The sequence below is a fragment of the Pocillopora verrucosa genome, chromosome 8 (genome assembly GCF_036669915.1).
Source record: "Pocillopora verrucosa isolate sample1 chromosome 8, ASM3666991v2, whole genome shotgun sequence".
Lineage (NCBI taxonomy): Eukaryota > Metazoa > Cnidaria > Anthozoa > Scleractinia > Pocilloporidae > Pocillopora > Pocillopora verrucosa.
This window is the reverse complement of record NC_089319.1, coordinates 21,445,291-21,458,620: the sequence shown is the minus strand read 5'-3', so window position 1 is coordinate 21,458,620 and position 13,330 is coordinate 21,445,291. Positions and strand designations below refer to the sequence as shown.

General features: G+C 37.0%; 1 pseudogene; it reads right to left on the bottom strand.

The window, feature by feature from the left end:
• Window positions 1-7,879: 7,879 nt before the first annotated feature.
• LOC131772104 (zinc finger protein 678-like) lies at window positions 7,880-12,808 on the bottom strand (annotated as a pseudogene).
• Window positions 12,809-13,330: the final 522 nt, after the last annotated feature.

The following is a 13,330-nucleotide window of genomic DNA, read 5'->3' as shown; positions in this document are numbered from 1 at the left end:
TGACATAAAAACCACAACCAAAGTTATTTTAATGGTCAAACAGAAAGAAGAATAAAATCAAAAAGAGTAAATGAGAACTGAAAATTATTAAAAACAAGCAATCTTCCTGAGGCGCAAGTAAATGCAAGTGGCCAAGCTGCAAGAGGTTGTAGTTTGAAAGATAGTGGTGTTTTTTTTTTAGACCAAATTCAGAAGAAAGTAAAGCGAAACCAAAGCAACTAATACTGGACCTTTTTCGACGCAAAGATTTCCGTATATCCCAATATTAGAGTGCTTTCGGATCGAGTGTCGTGGAACCAAAACCAAATCGAAATCACAACCGCCAATCAGAGCAGGGAAAATATGACAGGGAGCCAATGAGAACTCGAGGTTAAACAAGCAAACTGCATGAAGCGCGATTGACCAAGTCGCACTTGGTTTTAGTTTTGAAGAGAGTGGGGCGAGTTTTTGGACCAATCACAGAACGAAGTAAAGCAAAACCAAAGCAATCCCGGATTACTCTGGACACTCAATTGAAAATTGCTCTCTCAGAAACAAAGCCTCGGTTCCAAAGCGTATCTTTATTTTCCGCAATTTTTATCAAAAAATTCTACGCGTAATGAAATATTGGGTTACGCAGAAATCTTGCCCCTTCGACTCTCAAAAAAATTGCTAGGTATTTAAGAAGGCAATCAAGTTAACTGCAATCCGTTGGTTTGCAATTGGTTTCAATTAAAACCCGTCTAACCATATTAGTGGCTTGCAATATTTAATGTCCTCTCGCCTTTGAAATTTCCTTGCTGTAGAGCAGACGAAGCTTTTATCAATGAACAGAATCATACGAGAATGAAAAATCAAATTTCTGTCTCTTGTAAGGATTGTGGGTGCAATTGTGCGAAACCAAAGGTAATTTTTTGTCGTTTGTTTACACTTAATATCCAACTCACTGGAGTGACGTTGCAATCATTTCATTAACATTTGTCCTGAAAGAACAAATGCTTCACCACTCCATCGTTACAGGATGAAGATCAATAAAATTCATATAACGCAGGTCACCTCATTTATCATCAGATCTTGTCAGACTGTATATTCCTGAGATCTGCCCCGCTCGAATATCATAAAATATTTTAACCGTAAGGGAAATTCTTCCCGTTCATACAACTTGAATTTACTTGTCTGGGCGTGTACAATATTTTCGTCTCCACTTGATACTTGCGGAAATTAAAACTAAGGGAGGAGGTTACAATAAATACTGCAAGTGAGAACAAGTTAAAATAGCACTGTCAGCAGAAGATTCTCACAAAAAATTATTTGTTTTTTTTAAGGTTTGAAGCAGATAATGCTTGAAAATTCAAGGAAAGGAGTTACCAGTCGATTCAAGAAATAGATTTTTCTGAATAAAGTTTACCAAACTTATCGCGAAAACGCTAGTTAAACTGCAAATGCACGTATGGAAAATAGATAATTGTAACTGATCGGAAGTTTAAATAGCTTGTGCTTTCAAATGGGCCTGTCACAAGTCCAAAAACAAGTTTCGGTTCTTAAGAATTTTGTTGGAATGTTTGTTGGAAAAATTTGACCATGGAAAAAAAAGTCTGCTCTTTGAATAGTGTCTAATAATAATAATAATAATAAGTCTTTATTAAGCACTCTAAACAACAAACGTGTTTAGTTACAATGATATGAAAGTATAAAACTAATAAACTAACTAAATTACTAACTGAATAACTAATAAGAGAATAAACATCTATTAATAAAGGTCCTTTTGAAACGTTCAGTTCTGACAAGCGGGAGAATATAATTATGGCGCCTCTTACGTAGCGTATCCATTGTTCGCTCTGGTGGCAAAAGGTCATCTAAAGCTGTTGGAAAATCGCTGTCGGTGATCTTGGCCCACAACTTCTTATCTTTTAGAATAATAATATTTTCAATCGAAAAAAGCTCTTTACAGTAGCCAAGCTTAAAAGCTCTCTTGAACAGCCTGTCTATGCGACTCAGATACTTATGATAATACGCGCAGCCCCATACTTCTACAGCATATGTAAATATAGGTAGAATAAGACTGATAAAGAGAAGATGAAGATGATCCAGCGGCAGTCCATAGAATTTACAAACACGTAAGATGTACAGACGACTACTGGCTTTCGATATAATATTATCAAAATGTAAGTCCCAGTTACACGGATCAGATTGAAAAGTTACACCCAACAACTTCAGACATGGTTTACGCTCTATAGAAACCAGAGGAGCAGGTAAGGCCTTAGTGGATTTGCCTCTAAGAAGCATCTCCCACGTTTTCTTGAAGTTTAGTTGCATACGATTAGCAGATGTCCATGCGACGATCGATCGGACCTCCTCAGCTGCTAAATTGCCGTTATTAGCCAGCGATTTTACTGGAATACTTAATGTTAAATCATCAGCATATTTCACAAGTAAATTCTGATTTGGTAGAATGGCCTTAATATCATTGACCATAATAGAAAATAGTATAGGGCCTAAAACTGTCCCCTGAGGGACACCTCTATTGATATTTACATAGTCCGTGACAATGGCATCAACAACAACTCTTTGTTTCCTGTTCTGTAAAAAACTAATAATCCAATTGGTCACGTATGGATTTATATCAAGTGTTTTCAACTTAGAGCAGAGGATATCATGAGGGACCGAATCAAAAGCTTTGCTGAAATCAAAAGAGAAGATTCTAACACAATCAAAACCCGACTCAAGCCATTTCAGCCAAGCATATTGACACTTAATTAAGGCCATTGTCGTATTGTGGCCTTTGCGGTATGCAAACTGGTCGAAGCTAATGAAGTTCTTCATATATTGAGATAATTCTTGTCTGTATACAAGACGTTCAAAAACCCTCATTATTACATTAGTCAGCGAAATAGGCCGCAACTGTGTGCAATTTTTAAAGTTGGGCTCTTTAGGCAAGGGAGTTATGTCGGCCAATTTCCAAAGATCAGGCACAATGTGATTTTCCAAAGAACAGTTGAAAATATGGGTAACAACAGGAGCGAGGTCGTACGCAAACTCTTTCCAAAACCAGTACGGGATTCCATCTGGACCAGAGGCAGTTCTTTTTAATTTCAGTAGACTCCTGGTAACACTGGAGACCGTTAAAACAGGCATCTCGCTTGATTCCGGGATAGTGACAGTGTCAATGGGTTTATAAAGGGGATCAGTGTTAATGGAACAGAAAAAATTATTGATCTCGCTCGGGGAGATAATTGAGCTTACTTGCGAGTTGGTAGACTTCCTTCCTGTCAGGGAATTGACTGTTGACCACCAAGATTTGGATCCTGCACTATGTTTCTCAAAATTCCCTTTAACTGCTCGAACTTGATTATCTCTGATCAACTTGTTGATTTTCTCTTGAAGAGTTTGGATCTCAATCGAAACAGAATTTCCTGACATGTTACTTCGCCGAATCAATTTTCGCCGTTGGTCCAGTAGATGTTTGATTAGAGGAGAAAAGAACGGGGGGTCCCTATTAGACACACGTACTGATATACCCGGAAAACACTCATCAAACATGGTCTTAATCTTGGTACAAAAAAGATTAAGTTTTCCATTCACATCTCCGCATTGATAAACATTGTCCCAGTTATGAAACTTCAACAGTTTATCCATATCCAGTTTATGATGATCACGAACATCTCTGAACATCACAGTTTTCCTTTCAGCCTTAAGTGGGATTCTGGGATATACCAGGACGGTTTACGGTTAGATCGCTCCATGGTTAGATCGCTCCAAGTCAGATCGCTCCATACCGAAGTCAGATCGCTCCACTCGAAAGTTAGTTCGCTCCATCAAATAAGTTACTTCGCTCCATACATAAGTTACTTCGCTCCATGAAGAAAACTAACGTGGAAGGTTGATAAAAGACAGAAGGATAAGGGAAATTTCATCATTTATTACACACTGAAACACTTATTTCATCATTGGTAATTCGCTTTGGTGGGTTCAAGTGAACGAATCGTCGATCACTTTATATTTCAGCAACTTGATCGCAAGCAACATCATCAACTATAAACTACAAAGATCAGAAGTAAGTTAGGTTATTAGTTTTCTACGTTCATTACACACTGAAACACTTGTTCCAACATCGGTAGTTCGACCGATCGCAAGACGCAATACACATCATCAGAAGTAGATCAGAAGTAAGTTAGTGTATTAGGTTTCTACATGGAGCGAAGTAACTTATGTATGGAGCGAAATAACTTATTTGATGGAGCGAACTAACTTTCGAGTGGAGCGATCTGACTTCGGTATGGAGCGATCTGACTTGGAGCGATCTAACCATGGAGCGATCTAACCGGATACCACCAGGACCACAGAGTGGTCAGATCGAACTAGTCCTTGAGTGACCGATACTTTCCTCCAAAAATGTGGGACGTTAGTAATCAAAACATCCAAAATTTTGTTCTTTCTTGTCGGTGTATTTACCATCTGGAATAAATTTAGTTGTGTAAGAAAATCATTGTAATCTAGCTGATTGAGGTCACCACAAATTATAAGGTTGCTGTTAGGATTACCAGTCAATAAATGATCACAACTATTTGTTAGATGTTCCAATAAATCATCAGGACAATATGGCGGATCTGGAGGATGATAAACAGCAGCCACATAAAAGCTTGAGTTGGGAGTTGTAATTTAATTTAATTTAATGTAATTTAATTTAATCTAATGTTGATCCAAAAATATACTAAGTCTTTTGGCAGGAAAAATCTTGCTCAATGCTAACGATTTTCTCCCATCAAAAGTCAAGTATATTTTTTGTTTTAATGCTAGATGCTGTTCAAATATGCAGAATTTTTTTCCCTCTCGGCAACCCTCCATACGCAAAAAAATGTAAAAGAGATAGCCTATATTTTGACTTGTTACCAGGCCCTTTTAAAAGCGCGATTTTTTTATATTTGTACACTCAATAAAAAATAATAAAGGGAAGGAGACAATACTTGAAATAAAGTGTTTATTTTCTTAATACAATTCTTTGAGTATAAGAAGTTTTGCAACGCGATAACTAAACAAGCCTGAAAATGTGGGCAACTACTAAGCAAAAGTCGAAAATAGTCTGAAGGGGAATAAAAGATTTATAATCTTATTGGCAAAAAATAACTAAATTCTATTACTTACCAGATTAATTACATCTCTTTGAACATTTTTTATCAGTTAAAGATAGATGAACGATCTAAAATTTGCAAAATTAGCCAATGTCTAAATACCGCGACTAAAGATAATTGTCCGGAGGACACCTTCCTAAAGACTTTTTCAAAAATCAAGCCAGAATAAGTTCAAATTTGATATTGTATTTACAAAGAGAATTGGTTCAAATCCACCAGAACTGGTTCTAACTAAAACCTCCCTGTACCTTAGATTTTGAAAAATAGAAGAGTTTTGTTTAGTTTTTACAACAAATTCTAATTTTTTCCAAGGAATTCGTTTGTTTGCACGTTGTTTTCTGTTGGCGACACCAAATTACTTTTACCTCCAAAGTATATTCCCATCTGAGTTTCCTGAACTAAGTTTTCTTCAGTTTGAATCTCTCTCCTCTCTCCCTCTGGATCCCTCTCCACGCTCGTGGTCTACAGCACCACAAGGGATATTAAAGGAACTGTAGAATAAGACAACCGAACAAGTTAAAACCGACCATACGAAACTTAACTTGCGTAAGAAATCACAGTTATGAAGACCTTAATCCTTTACACCTCAACATCACTATGCATATCCTACATATTGTTCTCCATGTATTTCTTGAGGTGCTGAGAATCTTTTAACAATCGAGAGCTTTAAGTTGGTGATAATTTCCTTTATTCTCGTTAAAAAAAACATATGGAAATGTGTTTCAATTGCGAAAAAAAAATTGATAGTATTACACAACAGTTGAAAAATTATAGAATAAGGACATTATAATTATGAAACTCAATAAACTTGAAACGAGCGAGCTACTTTTTTGACTATTGGTCGTTAACGTTGACGATTAACTTATGAGTAAGAAATGCAAAGTACGTTTAACATCACCACATTTTAGAATTAAGGAAAGCTCAAATATCAATTTAAGCAAACGCCACCAGACAGTTGTCAGCATAGATAAAGAAAGTCAAGTATCATGAAAATTCAAAATTTTGGAAAACGAAGAAGTAATCACTAGCTGTCGTTTGAGTGACAATTTTTGAAGTACTCGTAAAACTCGTAAAATTTAGACAGCCTTAGCTGTTTGCGAAATTTCTCCGCTCAGATTTTTTTTCACCTTGCAAAAGCTATAAATGAATTTTATCCGGGGACGAAAAGAGAAGCTTTTAATAAGAATCACAACAGTTCTTTCTAAAGTGCTTTTCGAGAGCTTCTTCGAAACTTTTCCTCTGTTGATTTGGAACTCTCCTATCTTTACCAAGTGCGCCATATTAGAACTTAAGAATTGAACCTATACACTCTCACCGTGTGTTCTGTTTTCCATGTCAGTTGACGGTTTTCATAGCCCCTCAGCCACTTTAAACGTTAAGCTTAATAAGCTTACGAGTTTCCTTGGCCTTTTTACCTTACGAGTGATACAGTTCAGACCACGAGGATTCGTAAAATGGAAATTAGTTGAAAAGGTTTCCGCACGTGCACATTCATCCTTGCAAATATTAAAAACTTTGAAAACGAGGTTGGTGTAAGTTTGGTGTACATTCATCAAGGCTATTGTAGACTAATTGCCAGATAAAAAAAAAATCTAGAAAAAGCAATCAACAACGCCCAAATATTTTTTAAAGTGATTTCTTCAGAGGCTGAGTAAAGAGAAAATAATCTTAAAACAATAGCTTTGCGACATTGTAGAGAATCACTCTCAAAAGACTTCAGGTACATTTAGAAAGGAGGCATCTGAAATTCATCGCTCCGCGGTTGTATTTGCGAGCTCGGAAAGATGGAACAGAAAAAAACGGATAAAAACGGAACTAAGGTACGAAACGCCATCTTTTAAACAAACTCAGTGAAAGAGATGCAGATTACTGAGACTCTTGTGAGTGGCCTGTGTGTCAAGGAGGGGAGGAAATAGGACGCGTTACACCGGATTGACCCGCTTACCTGGAAAGCAGCACTGGAGGAACCTCAGGGTATCATCATTTTCGCCATCGTGCCTCGCCTACACAGAAGCCCAATCTATGAGTTTTAACTGAAAGGGTATTTATCATATGGCGGTCAGCACTTATTGGCAAGATTAAGCGAGTCCTGTGTTTTGATTAGCCACCAGATAGCCGCCCCTCTCGGATTTCCCGATTTGATCCCATTCAAGGAAAAATATTTCCTGGAGTGGAATTACAAAGTTCGTAGCTTTTAGACAATGTCGGCAATAGAGTCAGAAAATGCGACAAAAGACAGTCAAAACGAAAAAATGAGGCTTTTTGAGAGCCAGAGCGGGCATGAGGTGCAGAAGTATCAAGATGTTTGCTTTACTTACAAGAACATATTAGATTAGATTCATTATTAGACTAAATTTGCGAAACTAGAAAAATTCAACGCTAACACAATCAGTATAAAGACTTTAATTTTATAAAAATATATTAATAGGAAAAAAAACACCAAATAACAACATTTTGATTTCTAACCAACTAAATTGATATACTACACTGAACAGTTCAAAAGCTTCATGAGGTATATGCATACTGATGTTAGGGTGGAAAGGGTAAAAGAATTAGGCCCCATCATTCTATGTGAAAAGTGTTACAATCTTTATTACACCCATTTTGAAATCACTGGTGGTCCCTGTAATCTGATTGGTTCTAATTGATGCGATTTATTCACGAATCGCACCATTTGTTGCTTTAAGTCGCATCTTTTTTCCAGCCAATGAGGTGGCTACACTTAAAACAAAACAACCAATCAGATTTCAAGTTTGTTTTAAGTAACCGATCAAATTGCAGGAAAATTGAAGACAAAGAGTATCATGTGGCAAATTTTGCAACTTTTGTTTCCAAAACTCTTACTTTTTCCCCCCCAAAAATGGATGAATTAAATTTCAGACCGGCTCAGTACTGCATCAATAAAAAATTTGAACTTACCAAGTCCTGTATTTGGGTGATTTCAAAATGGATGTAATAAAGCGGTAATTGAACCTCGTGTCGTACAATTTTGGTCTGAAATCATACTTGTGATTTCAAATTGAACTCGCGCTGCGCGCTCGTTTGATTTTGAAATCACGCGTATGATTTCAGCCTAAATTGCACTCCAATCAGTTCAATTACCATTATGAATCAAACAGTTCATTGAACACTTCACAGTCTAACATTAGTGGTCATATTTTTCATACCCTTTTATATACATTTTCTTTTGTATTGACAAAGAGAATTTGTTTCGCTATCCCAGCTTCGTAGGTTGGAGATCGTTTCCCTTGTTCTAATGGTCTTAATGTATGATTAAGTTTTACTGTAAGGAGGAATTAGATGCTGGCCATTCTTAAGAATTTAATTGGTCAAATGAATTCCCTCCAATCAAAAATCCTTAAGTATTGTACAACAGTATGGGTTATGCAAATCTGAAACTGAAAACTTCTATGATGTAAGCTGCTACATCGAAACATTGAATCAATTAAAATTGCGTATTTCTTTTTCTTAACATTTGCTAAAATTACGTCATTATTATGTAGACCCTTAATTTCACAATTTCCTTGTAACAAAAAGTGTTAATAAAACGTTAATTTTTTTATTCACTATCTAGTGTAATAAATTCACTTAAACCAAGGTAACCACCTCAACACTTAAGGCACTTGTATCACCTTTTAGCTGCTTTAGACACGGAGAACTTTTGTGAGTTTTAAGAGAAGCCACCTTATCAAAAGATTTACCACAATTGTCACACATGAAAGAGTTCTGACCTTCCTTTCTTTTCTTACATCTATGTTTTTTAAAGTAGAATTCCCATCTGTACCACTTACCACAATCGTTGCAATGAAAACGTTTCTCTAGGTGACATTTTTTATGCCTCTGCAGTTGACTTATATCAGCAAAAGACTTTGTGCACTCAGAGCAGTTGTGAGGTTTGCTTTCAGCGTGGATCCACATGTGTCTATTACAATGTCCTTTATCCTTAAACTTCTTCTCACAAAAATCGCACTTAAAGCATTTTTCATCCCTGTGGGTTTTCCTGTGCATCCTTAAATTGTCCTCATTTTCAAACACGTCACCACACTTGCCACATGTGTGTGTTTTCAAGTGGCTTACGAGAAGACTCTCCTTCTTGAACTGCTTGTTACAAATATGACAATTAATTTTCTGTTTTTCATTATTCAGCGAAATCTGAGTCCTTACAACTTTTGGTTGTTTAGAACACTTGTTACTGAAATCCTTCTTGTTAGGGAGAAATGATGGTTTGTCAGCTGATGATTGTCCAAAAAATTCTTCACCCTTAAAGGTCTTTTCAGAAAACTGCCTTTTCTTCACTTTGATTTTAGGGTGTGACGAGTGATGAGACAACTTTAGACCAACCTGATTTGAGTTGTTCCATGTGCTACAAACATCACATTTAAAATACTTCACACCAGTGCTTGACACATTTGCATGACTGGAATCTGATACTAGTCCAAAGTTTTCACCAGCATCAGATTGCTGTACAGGTTCAGTAAGTCGGATTGTAGTTTCAACACCAGCCAAGTCAATGAAAACCTTTTTACACTGACTACAGCTGTAGCTTTTCCCAGAGCTAGATATCTCATTCTTGTGCACTACAGCATAGTGTTTATAAGCACATTTTTTGCTTTTGAATTCCTTATCACAAATTGAGCATTGATATAACTTCTCACCAGTATGTGTACTAATGTGATCTCTTAGTGTTGACCATTGAGAAAATCGTCGTTCGCAGTGAGGACAACTGTAAGGCTTTTCACCACTATGTGACAACTGTAGGCTTTTTCAAAACCACTTATGTATTCTTATATGAAAGAGAAGTGATGCGTTGGTGGCGGAAACTCTTTATCACAGTGAGAGCTGTTGTGAGGCTTCTCACCCAGTATTAAGTTCTTTCTGTGTTCCACAAGATGTGATTTTACAAAGTCTGGTCGTCCCATGATGAACATTTGTTGAGGCTTCAACCCCTCATCGCCATTTTTGATGTACTTTCAATGAATTCCACCAACGTAAGCTACTTGTCACACTGGTTACAAACGTATGGCCTCTCATCACTATGCACCTCGCAGGTGCGTCTTTAATTTAAAAGCAGTGTAGAAACTCTTATCACACATCGTACACTGTTGAGGCTTCTTGTTGCCATGGTATTGCTTCATGTTGCTTAAGGGTCCAGAATGTGTGAAAAGTCTTGTCACAGAAAGAAGCAGAGCGCTGAAGGGCCTTCTCCTCTTGTGTTGTAATTAAATGTTTTTTTTGCTTTGCTTGCGATGCAAATCTCTTGTTCACAGGAGGACATTCCAACAAAGCCGTTTCCTTGAAGCATTCATGCTTTGAAAACCCTGTTTAAAGAATAGAACACTAATTAAAACCTACAAGTCAATTTTTTAAGTTTTTTATTTAGAATTCCTTTCCTCCAGGATAGTAAACTTACAAGAATTTAGATAAAAAATTTTTCTCGACAACAACTATGAACCATGTACCCCTAAGTGTGAATAGTATCTTTTTCTTCCTGCAATATGATCCCGTTAAGCACTACATAAGTCACAAGAGCAAAGGAATGATCACTAACTGAAAGATACTCGTGAGTTGTTAAACAAATCCTTCCCCTTGAGCAAGTACCTTACAAGCAAACTGATTGCAAGAGTGTAAAGGGCGAAATAATAAACATTTTTTCTCAGAGAAAAGTAACACAATGATAATAAAAAGTAATTGTGGAAAAAACATACATCTTTAAACCTGCCACACACCATAACACCCCTGAGAGGCATGAACGACAATAACCACTCAGTGTAAAATGCAGACTGCAGACTGGGCGTAAGCAAAAGGCAGATGCCCCTGAGGGCAAGAAAAATCTGGCCAGATTGAAGACTGCAAACCAGGGTAACAAGACATGTGTAACATGCCAGAGTTTTTTTTCTTAGCTGGGCAGGTTGAGATGTGACACTTTGGGCACCTAATGTTTTCATTTTTTGTAACAGAAAAAGACCATAACTTTCCACGGACAAAAATATTGCATTACTTCAGTTCCACCCTTAAGAGAAAGCGTTGTGTGACAAGAACCAAATGGCAGTGTGCAAAAGATAACTATGGTTACTACTGTTCCTCTAACAGAGAGAAAATCGAAATTATATCGTCTAACAGGTTAGTTGCAACAACAAACTATACTGAACAATTAATTTTACCACAAAAAGCAAACTGAAACTCTGTTTGTATCTGCAATAGACCCAGCACCAAAAGATATATTGCAATCTCGAATAAGTGGAAAAGTACACTGAACAAGATAAAAGGATAACATTTCAAAGAGGGCTCCTCTTGGTTTGGTCTGTTGCCCAATCTGAACTTTTAGACCTCTCTTGAGGTTGGTGAAATACATGATAAAACTGCATGTGTTTTTACAACAGGAATTAACACGCAATTATGTTCCCCAGGACACATCCACGATGACCACATTTCTAACTTAAAACTGAAACGAAAAAGGTTTATGTGAACCTTTGATATCTGGATAATCTTGACCTTAACAATCGCAGAGGGCTCTCAACAAAGGCCACAAACCATTACACGTTATCAAATGAGCCAAAAATTTCTGGTTAATGTCAATCTTTGTTGGTACAGCCCCCCTGATTACACAACATTATTTGACATGACAGTCAGATACCCCAATGCTGATATGGCGTACAGATAGTTCCACATGCTTGTGATATGACTTCGGTTGCGACAACCGCGATACCCCCTAAATCTGACGCAATCTGACTGGTGCAAAGATACAATACCCCTAATGCTGAATCTGAATTGGTGTGAGATACATACCCAAATGCAGCAATCTGATTGGTGTGAGCATACCACTCTACACGCTGACATAGAGTTGAGTTTTCTTTTAATTAAAAAAATAACTCAAAATGCAGACTCAGTTCTTTAGTTGAAATTTGTGAACATTTCTGGTTTCTCTAAATGATTAGACTTAAAAGGAACCTAAGACTTCTCCTTGCTACTAATTTGTTTCAATTTAAGGAAGACTCTGCCATTTTTCCAGTGAATAAAGACATGTCAAAACAAAACTAAATTTCTTTGGCATCCTTGTCGGCCAACAAGACCCGACATAGGTTAAGTTGACCATGGTAGTTACATATTTACCTCCGGTCAATACTGAAGTGAAACACCGAGCGGAATAAAAAGGCAACACCTAAGGATAATGTTTGGAGGTTTTAATTAGATCCTAATCTCGCACCCACAAATATGCATTAAATTTAAAGAATTTGCACGCCTAACTTCGCAGCGCAAAACAAAGGTACGAGAAACAGGTTGTTATTGTCCAAGTAATAAAAATTGCTGATGTGTGATGAAAGTCTATCGCTATTACTTTCAAGGCCGAACAAGTATACACGAACTACATATTTGTTTTAGCTATCTTGTGGTTGCTCAGCAGAACTGTTTTTTCCTTAACCAAGAAAATGTATTTAACTGGCTGTGAACTGTGGTATTCAAACACTTACGTTTCTAATCAATCTTAACCTTAAAACACTAATTCAACGTCAAAACCATCTGAGAAGTGAAGTTCGAAACATCAATCGCCGTAACGATTATTGCCAACACCCTCACGACATACGCGGCCTCGATCCCAACTGACTCTTGAAGTTTTCCGTGGATGCGGGTTGTTTTAAAACGGAGTCCGCATTTACCCCTGATATGCAGTCTTCAGTCAGCATTTCACCCTCAGTCTGCATTTTACCCCCGGTCTGAAAACTACAGTCTGCGTTCTACATTGACCACGATGAGACCGAGTTGCTTTAGAGTGTTTGTATGAACCACGATAAACTATTCTCAAAAATCGAGGTAGATCTTTTTTCATGATGGTTCTTTTCTTCCAGTAAAGCTTGGATAGCCTCTTTTATTTACTATGTACAACTAATCGTATTGGTTAAGGTTTACTTGTTTGTATGAAAGTTTAATCAACCTTAGACATCCAGTCCGTACTCCAGGGTTCTGACCGCAATTGAGCTTATATCACGTAAACCGAGCGATCAAATCACAATTAAATTTTATTTTTGTTTGCTTGTATAAATAATGTTATGTAGACCAGGAGAAATATTTCTGCCACTGAGTTTCCGAAGCTGCAATTAGAATGTTGTTCTCACGCGACTGTCTTCATTAGGCCCTGATTCTATACCTTGTGACTCGATACATTAACTTGAGAAGGGCTATTTTCTACATTTAAATACAATAGTAAGTTATTCAAAAGTATGAAT